Source organism: Vulpes lagopus, chromosome X (assembly GCF_018345385.1).
Source record: "Vulpes lagopus strain Blue_001 chromosome X, ASM1834538v1, whole genome shotgun sequence".
Taxonomy (NCBI): domain Eukaryota; kingdom Metazoa; phylum Chordata; class Mammalia; order Carnivora; family Canidae; genus Vulpes; species Vulpes lagopus.
The window spans coordinates 48,336,018-48,349,341 of record NC_054848.1 but is presented as its reverse complement, the minus strand read 5'-3'; positions in this window follow the sequence as shown (position 1 = coordinate 48,349,341).

Here is a 13,324-nt window from a genome sequence, read left to right as displayed (position 1 = left end):
TACTTTGCTGAGGGTTTTTAGCATGAATGCATGTTGTACTTTGTCAAAAGCTTTTTCTCCATCTATTCAGAGGATCATATGTTTTTTACCCTGTCTTTTTTCAATGTAGTGTATCACGCTGATTGATTTGTGAATATCAAAATACTCTTGCAGCCCAGGAATAAATCCCACCTCTTCATGGTGAATGATTCTTTTAATGTACTGTTGGATTCACTTTGCTAGTATTTTGGAGAGGATATTCACATCAATGTTTATAAAGGATATTGGCCTGCAGTTCTCATCTTTAGTGAACTCTATTTAACTTTTAGTTACTTAACATACAGTGCAGTATTGGTTTCTGGAGTAGAATTCAGTGACTCATCACTCACATACAACACCCAGTGCTCATCACAACAAATGCCCTCAAATACCTACCACCTATAGCCCATCCTCCACCCACCTCCTTCACTCAACCCTCAGTATATTCTATTCTCTATTAGTAATAGTCTCTTATGGCTTATTTCCCTCCCTCCTTTTTTTATTCTGCATTCCCATATGTTAATTTGTTTTCTTTCTTAAAGTGCACATATGACTGAGATCATATGGTATTTGTCTTTCTCTGACTAACACACTTCACTTATTTAACAAACTCTAGCTCCATCCACATTGCTGTAATGGCAAGATTTCATTTTTGATGGCTCAGTAGTATTCCATTGTGTATATATACCACTTCTTTATCCATTTAATATATGGTCATTTAGGCTCTCTCCATAGTTTGGCTATATGTTGCTTATGCTGTTATAAATATTGGGATGCATGTACCCCTTAAAAATCTATATTTTTGTATCCTTTGGATCAATACCTATACAGAGTAGAGCAATTGCTGGATTGTGTGGTAGGTCTATTGTGAACCCCTTGAGGAGCCTCCATACTGTTCTCCAGAGTGGCTTTAGCAATTTGTATCCCCATCAACAGTGCAAGAGAGTTCCTGTTTTGCTCCACCTACACCTGTTGTTTTTTTTTGTGTTTGTTAGTTTTAGACATTCTGACAGGTGTGAGGTGCAGGCTCATTCAGGTGGTCTTCATTTATATTTCCCTGATAATGAGTAACGTTGACCATCTTTTCATGTGTTTGTTAGCCCTCTGTATGCCTTCTTTGGAAAAGTGTCTATTCATGTCTTTTGCCCATTTCTTAACTGGATTGTTTTATTTTGGGGGTTGAGATTTATAATTTTATTATAGATCTGGGATACTAACCCTTTATCAGATATATCATTTACAAATGTCTCCCCTATGCTGTAGACTTTCTTTTAGTTTGGTTGATTGTTTTTCTTCACTGTACAGAAGCTTTTTATCTTGATGAACTCCCAGTAGTTCATTTTTGCTTTTGTTTCCCTTGCCTCTGGCAAAGTGTCTAGTAAGAAGTGGCTATAGCTGAGGTCAGAGAGGTTGCTGCCTGTATTCTCCTCTAGGATTTTGATGTTTTCCTGTCTCACATTTAGGTTTTTCATCCATTTTGAATTTATTTTTTGTATGGTGTAAGAAAGTGGTCTAGTTTCATTATTATGCATGTTGCTATCCAATTTCCCAACATCATTTGTTGGAGAGACCGTCTTTTTTCCATTGGATATTCTTTCTTCCTTTGTTGAAGAATAGTTAACCATATAGTTTTTGGCCCATTTCTGGGTTTTCTATTCTGTTCCAATTATCTATGTGTTGGTTTTCTTGCTAGTACCATGCTGTCTCGAGGGTTCCAGCTTTGTAATATAGATTGAAATCTGGAATTCTAATGCCTCCAATTTTTTTTTTCTTTTTCATTTCTTTTGCTATTCTGGGGCATTTGTGGTCCCATAGAAATCTGAATATCATTTGTTCTAGCTTTGTGGAAAATGTTGGTGATATTTTGAAAAGGACTGCATTAAATGTGTAGATTGCTTTGGGCACTATAAACATTTTAACAATGTTTGTTCGCTCAATCCATGATGTGGTATGGGTACCTGGGTGGCTTAAAGCAGTTAGTTAAGCATCTATCTTTGGCTCAGGTCATGATCCCAGGGTCCTGGGATCAAGTCCTGCATCAGGCTCCCTGTTTCTCCCTCTCCCTTTGCTTCTACCTCCTGCTTGTGTGCTCTATCTTTCTCAATCTCTGTCTCTCAAATAAATAAATAAATAAATAAATAAATAAATAAAATCTTTAAACAAAAGCAGATTGAGATTATATATATAATATATGATGTATATATTATATGTATATTACTCAGCTATCAGAAGGGATGATTACTTACTATTTGAACTGACATGAATGTAACTGGAGGGAAATAAGTCAATCAAAGAAAGAATTATTTTATGGCTTCACTCATATGTGGAATATAGGAAACAGCACAGAATATCATAGAAAAAGGGAGGGGAAACTGAATGGAAAGTCATCAAAGGTCCAAAAACCATGAGAGACTCTTAACTATAGGAAACAAACTGAGGGTTGCTGGAGGGGAGGTGGGTAGGGGAATGGGGTAACTGGATGGTGAGCATTGAGTTCATGTGATATGATGAGCACTGGGTGTTACACATTTGTTATACACAACTGAGAAATTGTTAAACACTACATCTGAAACTAATGATGTACTCTATATTAGCTAAAAGAATTTAAATAAGGGGCATCTGGGTGGCTCAGTGGTTGAGTGTCTGCCTTTGGCTCAGGCCATGATCCCGGGTCCTGGGATAGAGTCCTGTATCAGGCTCCCTCGAGGGAGCCTGCTTCTCTCTCCGCGTATGTCTCTTCCTCTCTGTCTCTCTCTCTCTGTCTCTCATAAATAAATAAATAAATAAATAAATAAATAAATAAATAAATAAAATCTTTATTTTAAAAAAGGGATTGAAAAACTAAAATAAATGAAAAAATAATAAGAAACAAAGAATAAAATTTTAAAGGAACCTAGATACTGTTTCCCCTAGAACTGCAGCTTTGCAGCACTATTTGATTTATAGACCTGGTGTGTGCTAGTGTTTGTGCTGATCTGGGGAAGGGGCTTGTTGGACCATATCTCAAGCCCACTTGTTTCCATGGAAGTGCACTTCCTGAGCGCAAGGGGTAGGGCTGGCGTATGCTGCTCTAGTCTCCACTAGGTGGCATTGTTTTCCTCCTGGAAGTGTTTCAACACTGATGGGCAGGATGAAAATGTTGGCTCCTAGTTCTCTACCCTTGGAGCAGAAAATTTCAAATCCCCACACTTCAGTGAGTCTTCAGGGAATAGCGATCACTCTTTTGTGGGTCCCCAGTTTCTGTCTGAACCCTGTTTTCACCCTCCCTGTGTCTAAGCTTTAACTCAGGTGTGCGACTGAGTTTCAAAACTCCAGATTTTAGTCATTCTGGTGTGTATTTGTGCTGTTTCTCTGGGGAGGTTGTTACCTCCCTTTTGCCATTTGCTACTAGTCCCAATGAAAGTGGTCCCATGACCATGCAGCACTTTGCAGATTATGGTAAAACAAAGCACAAAACTGGCATCGAGACCCACTGTTCTGAGCTGGCATCCCTGCTCCTATGCCTGAGAACAATGCAGCAGGTTGGCACCCCCTGTTCTTTAAATCAAGAGTGTCCTCAGACTCTCCTGTCCCTCCTGAGATTCCTCCCTGCTTCATTACCCAAGCACCTTAAAGCCAGGCACATCCCCCATGGTAGCAGACTTCTAAAAGTTCAGATTTTGGGGATGTCTGAGTGGCTTAGCAGTTAAGCATCTGCCTTCAGCTCCGGGTATGATCCCAGAGACCCAGGATCCAGTCCCACATGGGGCTCCCTGCATGGAGCCTGCTTCTCCTCTGACTATGTCTCTGTGTCTCACATGAATAAATAAATAAAATCTTTAAAAGAAAAACAAACAAACAAAAAACCCCCAAAGGATACAAACAGTGATTCACAGGGGCACATGGACCCCAATGTTTATAGCAGCAATGTCCACAATAGCCAAAATATGGAAAGAGCCCAGGTGTCCATCGACAGAGGAAAGGATAAAGAAGTGGTAGATTATATATATATATATATATATATATATATATATATATATATATAAAATCAGAATATTATTCAGCCATGTAATAGAATGAAATCTTGCCCTTTGCAATGATGTGGATAGAACTAGAGGGTATAATGCTAAGCAATATACATTAGTCAGAGAAAGACAAATATTTGATTTCTCTTATATATGGAATTTAAGAAACAAAACAGATAAACATAAGGATAGGGAAGGAAAAATAAAATGACACAAAATCAGAGAGGGAAACAAACCATAAGAGAGTACTAACTATAGGAAACAAATTGAGGTTTGCTGGAAGGGAGGTGGATGGGGGGGGTTTGGGTAACTGTGATGGGTATTAAGGAGGGCACTTGATGTAAGGAGTACTGGGTATTATATGCAACTGATGAATCACTAAATTCTACCTCTGAAACTAATAATAAACTATATGTTAATGAAATTGAATTTATTTATTTGTTTATTAAATATTTTAGTTTTTTTTTAATTTTTATTGATTTATGATAGTCACAGAGAGAGAGAGAGAGGCAGAGACACAGGCAGAGGGAGAAGCAGGCTCCATGCACCGGGAGCCCGACGTGGGATTCGATCCTGGGTCTCCAGGATCGCACCGTGGGCCAACGGCAGGTGCTTAACCGCTGCGCCACCCAGGTATCCTTGAAATTGAATTTAAATTAAAAGAAATTACCCTGTAAAGCCATCTGGTCCTGGACTTTTGCTTGTTGGAGGATTTTTGATTAATGATTCAATGTATTTGCAGGTCTGTTCAATTTTTCATATTCTTCCCGTTTCAATTTTGGCAGTTACATATATGTTTCTAGAAATTTATCAATTTCTTCATGGTCATCCAATTTGTTGGCATATAGTTTTCTATAATTGTCTCTTGCATTTTTTTTTCATTTCCGTGGTATTGTTTGTTATTCCTTCTCTCTCATTTGCGCTTTTATGTATTTGGGTCCTTTCTCAGTGTTTTTTGATGAGTATGGCTAGGGGTTTATCAATTTTCTTAATTTTTTTTCAATCACTAGATCAAGGTTTCATCAACCTTTTCTACTGTTTTTGTTTTAAGTTTTGATATAATTTATTTCTGCTCTAATATTTATTATTTCTCTTATTCTCCTGATATTTGCTTTCATTTGTTGTTCTTTTTCTAGCTTCTTTAGGTGTAAAGGTTAGACTGTATGAGTCTTCTTGTTTCTTGGGTTAGGCCTGTATTGCTATATACTTCCCTCTTATGACTGATTTTGCTGCATACCAATAGTTTTGGACCTTTGTGTCTTCATTTTCTTTTGTTTCCATGTACTTTTTAATTTCTTCTTGTTTCCTGGTTGATACATTCATTGTCAAACAGCATGTTGATTAACCTCCATATATTTGTGGTCTTTCCAATCTTTTTCTTGTGATTGACTAAATTTTATGTTGTTATGGTCTGATAATATGCATGGTATGATCTCAATTTTTGTTCTGTTGAGGCCTGGTTTGTGAACTTGTATGTGATCTATTTTGGATAATGTCACATGTGCACTGAAAAATAATAAGAATCCAGATACATTAGGGTAATAATATTCTGAATATATCTGTTTAGTACATCATGTCCAGCCACTGTTTCCTTGTTCATTCCGTGCTTATATTATCTATACTTTAATGTAATTGGGATGTTAAATTCCCTTACTCTTATTGTGTTATCAATGACTTCTTTTTTGTTATACACTCCCAAGTTTTGTGCACAATTGTTTACAATTATTAGATCTTTTTGGTGGATTGTACTCAGTATTAAGATATGGTGAGTTTCTTAATCTCTTGTTAGTCTTTGGTTTAAAGTTCAGTTTGTCCAATATAGGTATTACTCTGGTTTCTTTTGTTGTCCATTTGCTTGATAAATTACTTTCCATCCCCTCAATTACTTTTTATCTTTTTCTTTCAGTAAAATATTTCTCTATATTTTTATTTAAATTCAATTAGCCAACATATAGTATGTCATTAATTTCAGATGTAGTTTTCAATAATGCATCAATTGCATATAAAACCCAATGTTCATCACATCATGTGCCCTCCTTAATGCCCATCACCCGCTTATTCCAACACCAAACCCACATCCCATTCAACAATCCTCAGATTGTTTCTCAGAATTAAGAGTCTCTCATGGATTGTCCCCTTTTATGACTTTTTTCCCATTCACTTTTCCCTCCATTCCCTTACTATATCTTTTTTTATTTGTTTGTTTCTTATCTTATTTATTGGAATTCAGTTTGCCAACATATAGCATAACACCCAGTGCTCATCCTGCCAAGTGCCCCCCTCAGGGCCCCTCACACAGTCACCCCAAACCCCCGCCCACCTCCCCTTCCACTACCCCTTGATGGTTTCCCAGAGTTAGGTGTCTCTCATGTTTTATAACACTCAATGATAATTTCACTCATTTTCTCTCCTTTCTCCTTTATTCTCTTTCACTATTTTTTATATTCCCCAAATGAATGAGAACATAATGTTTGTCCTTCTCCGATTGACTTATTTCACTCAGCATAATACCCTCCAGTTCCATCCACGTCGAAGCAAATGGTGGGTATTTGTCGTTTCTGATGGCTGAGTAATATTCCATTGTACACATATACAACATCTTCTTTATCCATTCATCTTTTGATGGTCACTGAGGCTCCTTCCACAGTTTGGCTATTGTGGACATTGTGCTATAAACATCAGAGTGCAGGTCTCCCGGCGTTTCACTGCATCTGTATCTTTGGGGTAAATCCCCAGCAGTGCAACTGCTGGGTGGCAGGGCACTTCTATTTTTAACTCTTTGAGAAACCTCCACACAGTTTTCCAGAGTGGCTGCACCAGTTCACATTCCCACCAACAGTGCAAGAGGGTCCTTTCTACACATCCTCTCCAACATTTGTGGTTTCTTGCTTTGTTAATTTTCCCCATTCTCACTGGTGTGAGGTGGTATCTCATTGTGGTTTTGATTTGTATTTTCCTGATGGCCAGTGATGCGGAGAACTTTCTCATGTGCTTGTTGGCCATGTCTATGTCTTCCTCTGTGAAATTTCTGTGCATGTCTTTTACCCATTTCAGGATTGGATTGTTTGTTTCTTTGATGTTGATTTTAATAAGATCTATAAAGATCTTGGATACTAGCCCTTTATCTGATAGGTCATTTGCAATATCTTCTCCCATTCTGTAGGTTGTCTTTTAATTTTGTTGACTGTTTCTTTTGCGGTGCAGAAGCTTCTTATCTTGATGAAGTCCCAATAATTCATTTTTGCTTCATGGATGTATCTTGTAAGAAGTTACTGTGGCGGAGTTCAAAAAGGTTGTTGCCTGTGTTCTCCTCTAGGATTTTGATGGAATCTTTTCTCACATTGAGATATTTCATCCATTTTGAGTTTATCTTTGTGTATGGTGTAAGAGAATGGTCTAGTTTCATTCTTCTGTATGTGGCTGTCCAATATTCCCAGCACCATTTATTGAAGAGATTGTCCTTTATCCAGTGGATAGTCTTTCCTGCTTTGTTGGATATTAGTTGAACGTACAGTTGGGGGTGCACTTCTGGATTCTCTATTCTGTTCCATTGAACTATGTGTCTGCTTTTGTGCCAGTGCCACACTGCCTTGATGACCATAGCTTTGTAGTACAACCTTAAATCTGGTATTGTGATGCCCCCAGCTCTAGTTTTCTTTTTCAATATTCTCCTGGCTAATTGGGGTCTTTTTTGATTCCACACAAATCTTAAGATGATTTATTCCAACTCTCTGAAGAAAGTCCAAGGTACTTTGATTGGGATTGCATTAAATGTGTACATTGCCCTGGGTTGCATTGACATTTTCACAATATTAATTCTTGCAATCCATTAGCATGAAATATTTTTCCATCTCTTTGTGTCTTCCTCAATTTCTTTCAGAACTGTTCTGTAGGGTATAGATCCTTTACCTCTTTGGTTAGGTTTATTCCTAGGTATCTTATGCTTTGGGGTGCAATTGTTAATGGGATTGACTCCTTAATTTCTCTTTCTTCATTCTCATTGTTAGGGTATATAAATGCCACTGACTTCTGGGCATTGATTTTTGTATCCTGCCACTCTGCAGAATTGCTGTATGAGTTCTAGCAATCTTGGGGTGGAGTCTTTTGGGTTTTCTATGTAGAGTATCATGTCATCGGTGAAGAGGGAGAGTTTGACTTCTTCTTTGCCAATTTGAATGCCTTTTATTTCTTTTTGTTGCCTGATTGCTGAGGCTAGGATTTCTAGTACGATGTTGACTAGCAGTGGTGAGAGTGGACATCCCTGTCTTGTTCCTGATCTTAGGGGAAAGAAGCCTCTTAGTGTTTCTCCATTGAGAATGATATTTGCTGTGAGCTTTTTGTAGATGGCTTTTAAGGTGCTGAGGAGTGTTCCCTCTGTCCCTACACTCTGAAAATTTTTGATCAGGAATGGATGCTGTATTTTGTCAAATGCTTTCTCTGCATCTATTGAGAGGATCATATGGTTCTTGGTTTTTCTCTTGCTGATATGATCTATCACGTTGATTGTTTTACGAATGTTGAACCAGCCTTGCATCCCGGGGATAAATCCCACTTAGTCATGGTGAATAATGTTCTTAATGTACTGTTGAATCCTATTGGCTAGTAATTTGTTGATAATTTTTGCATCTGTGTTCATCAGAGATATTGGTCTTTAATTCTCCTTTTTGGTGGGGTCTTTGTCTGGTTTTGGACTTAAGGTGATGCTGGCCTCATAGAAGGAGTTTGGAAGTATTCCATCCCTTTCGATCTTTTGGAACACTTTAGTAGAATAGGTATTATTTCTACTTTAAACGGTTGACAGGAATCCCCTGGGAAGCCTTCTGGCCCTGGACTTTTGTGTCTGGGGAGGTTTTTGATGACTGCTTCAATTTCCCCCCTGGTTATCGGCCTGTTCCTCAAAGAGTTAAAAATACAGCTACCCTACGACCCAGCAATTGCACTAGTGGTATTTACCCCAGTGATAGAGATGCAATGAAACACCAGGACACCTGCACCCATTGTTTATAACATCAATGTCCCCAATTGCCAATCTGTGGAAGGAACCTCAGTGTGCATAAAAGGATAAATAGATAAAGAAGATGTGGTATACATTTACATTGGAATATTACTCCGCCATTAGAATTGATGAATACCCGCCATTTTCTTTGATGTGGATGGACCTGGAGGGTATTATGTTGAGTTAAATAAGTCAATCAGAGGACAATCATTATATGGTTTCACTCATATGGAGACTATAATAAATAGTGAAAGGGATTATAGGGGAAAGGAGAGAAAGTGAGTGAGAAAAATTAGAGAGGTTAACAAAACACGAGAGTCCTAACTCTGGGAAAGGAACAAGGGGTAGTGGAAAGGGAGGCATGCAGGGGGATGGGGTGACTGGGTGTCAGGCAGTGAGGAGGGCACTTGATGGGATGAGCACTGGTGTTATAGTATATGTTGGCAAATCTCTATCTATTTATATAATAAAACACAATGCCTTGCGGAAGTGGAATCACTACACAGCAGGCACTACAGGTTCTCTTCTTCTTAAGGCCATTAACTTCAAGAACAGGAGACAGGGGGATCCCTGGGTGGCTCAGCGGTTTGGCGCCTGCCTTTGGCCCAGGGCGCGGTCCTGGAGTCCGGGGATCGAGTCCCGCGTCAGGCTCCTGGCGTGAAGCCTGCTTCTTCCTCTGCCTGTGTCTCTGCCTCTCTCTCTCTCTCTCTCTCTCTCTCTCTCTCTCTCTCTATCACAAATAAATAAATAAATAAATAATCTTTAAAAAAAAAAAAAGAACAGGAGACATAGCTGACCCCTTTAACAGCAAAACAGTTACAGAGATTGGAAAAGTGAGATAACAGAAAAATTTAACCCAAATGAAATAACAGGATAAGGCCCTGGCTCTAAGTAAGACAGCTATAAATTAAAAATGACAGGTTAAAAATTCAAATAAATTATTATAAAGATGCTGGACTTGAGAAAAGAGTGGAAGGCATCAGTGAGACCCCTAACAGGCAGATAAGGAACAACATAATAGAAATAATATGCTCAATAAACAAATAGAAGCATGCTTGATAGAATTCATGACAGGCAGGAAAAAGCAGAGGAATAAATTAATGACCAAGAAGGTAGAGTAATGGATAGTAATCAAGCTAAACAAAAGAGAGTAAAAAGAATTATGCAAAAAGAGAATAGATTTAGAGAACTCAGCAAATCCGCCAAATGTATTTGCTTTATAAGCATCCCAGAGGAAGAAGAGACAGAAAAGAGGGCAGAAAATTTATCTAAAGAAATAATAGCTGAAAATATCCCTACTCTGGGGAAGGAAACAGATATCCACATCCAAGGGATTCAGGGAACCCCCAACAAAATCAACAAAAGCAGATACACATCAAGTTACATAGTAACTAAAATGGCTAAATATAGTGATAAAGAAAAAAAGTTAAAAGAAGGAAGAAAAAAAGAAAACAGTTACATACAAGGAAAACCCATAAAGCTATCAGTGGATTTTTCAGCAGACATTCCAGGCCAGAAAGGAGTGGTATTATATGTTTAATGTGCTGCATGGTTCTGCAGCCAATAATATTCTATCATCCAAAATAGGAGTGATAAAAAAGTTTCCAGGGCAAACAAAAACTAAAAGTGTTCATAATCACTAAAGTAGCCCTATAGGTTATATTAAAGGGAAAATTTTGAGTGGAAAGAAAACTACACAGCAGTATGAAAATAGGAAACAGAAATGCAGTAAAAGTTAATATTTCTGTAAAAGTTTAGTCCAGGAACTCACCAAATGAAAGGATGTAAAATATGACACCATATACCTAAAACATAGGGAAGATAGGAGTAAACAATGGATTCAGTATTAAACAAACTATCATCATAATATAAATGCTATATGCAGAAGATGTTATTTATAAACCTAATGGTAATAACATATCTGAATCACTCATACTTATGCAAAGCATAAAAAGAATAAATTCAAGTATATCATTCAGAAAGCTTGGAAATCATGAAAGAGAAGGAAGGATAGGAAAAAAGGTCAGAAATAGTGACAAACAAATAATAAAGTGTCAATATATATCAATCATGATTTTTTGAACGCAATGTAATAAATGCTCCACTCAAAAGACGAAGGGTGACAAAACGGATTAAAACACACACACACACATATATGCTGCCTACAGGAGACTCCTTTTAGCCCTAAAGACACCTACAGATTGAAACTAAGAGGATGGAGAAATGTTTATCATGCAAATAGATGTTAAAAGAAACCTGTGTAGCAATATTTACATCAGAAAAAAAAATAGACTTTAAGGATTGTAATAAAAGGGACTCCTGGGTGGCTCAGCAGTTGAGCATCTGCCTTTGGCTCAGGCCATGATCCTAAGGTCCTGGAATTGAGTCCCACACTGGGCTTCTGCATGGAGCCTGTTTCTCCCTCTGCCTACATCTCTGCCTGTCTCTCTGTGTGTCTCTCATGAATAAGTAAAATCTTTTAAAAAGGACTGTAATAAAAGACAAATAATATATAATAATAAAGGAGATAATCCAACATGAATCTAAAACAATTGTAAACTCTTATCCACCCATCATGGGAGCATACAAATACATAAAACAGTTAAAATACATACAAAAACTAATCAATAGTAATACAATACTAGTAGGGGGCATTATTAACACTCTGCTAACCTCACTGGACAGATCATCTAATCACAAAATCAACAAGGAAACAATGACCTTGAATGACACATTGAATCATGTGGATTTAACAAATATATTTAATAACATTTCATCTTAAAACAGCAGAATACACATTATTTTCTTTTTTTTTTTTTAAATTTTTTTTTTTTTTTTTAATTTATGATAGGCACACAGTGAGAGAAAGAGGCAGAGACACAGGCAGAGGGAGAAGCAGGCTCCATGCACTGGGAGCCTGACGTGGGATTCGATCCTGGGTCTCCAGGATCGTGCCCTGGGCCAAAGGCAGGCGCCAAACCGCTGCGCCACCCAGGGATCCCTACACATTATTTTCAAGTGCATATGGAACATTCTCCTGAATATGCCAAATATTAGGCCAGAAAGCAAGTCTCAACAACTTCAAAAAGATCAAAGTCATACATCTATTTTTTTCTAACAAGAATGCTATGAAACTGGATAACAACCACAAGAAAAAAATATGGAAAGACCACAAATACATGAAGGTTAAACATCATTCTACTAAACAATGAATGGACTAACCAAGAAATCAAAGAAAAAATCCAAAAGTACATGGAAACAGATGAAAATGAAAACATAATGATCCAAAATCTTTGGGATGCAGCAAAAGCTATTCAAAGAGGGAAGTTTATAGTACAGGCCTAACTCAGGAAGCGAGAAAAATCTCAAATAAACAACCTAACCTTACACGTAGAAGCTAGAAAAAAATAATAAAGAAAAACCCAAAACAGCAGAAGGAAGGAATTAATAAAGATTAAAGTGGAAATAAGTGATATAGAAACTAAAATAACAGTAGAAGAGATAAATGAAACCAGGAGCTTATTCTTTGAGAAGATAAAGAAAATTCGTAAACCTTTAGCCAGGCAGACTCATAAAAAAAGGAGAAAAACACTCAAGTATATAAAATGAAAAGTGTTAATACCTATTATTCTCAAACTACTACAAAAAATATTTTTAAAAAAGAAAACTTCTAAATTCATTCTATGAGACCAGTATCATCCAGTTAAAAAAAAAACAGATATAGACTTCACTAAAAAGAGAACTACAAGTCAGTATCTCTCATGAATATAGACACAAACATCCTCAAGAAAATATTTGCAAATAGAATCCAGCAATACATTGAAAAAATTACTCACCATGGTCAAGTGGCATTTATTCCTGATATGCAAAGGTGGTTCAATATTTACAAATCAATAATTTGATATAACACATCAATAACAGAAATGATAAGACCCATATGAACATTTCAATAGATGTAGAAAAAGCATTTGACAAAGTACAGCATCCACTCATGATCAAAACACTCAACAAAGTAAGTTTAGAGGGAACATGCCTAAACATAATAAAGATGATACATAAAACACACATACACTCACACACACACAGCTAACATCATACAAAAGTCAGAAAAACTGAGAGCTTTCACCCTAAGGTGAGGAACAAGACAAGAATGTCCACTCTCACCACTTTTACTTAGCATAATACTGTAAGTCCAAGATACAACAATTAGACAACAAAAAGAAATGAAATTTGTCCAAATCAGCAAGGAAAAAGTAAAACTTTCACTATTTCCAGATGATACGATACTCTATAAGGAAAACCCTAC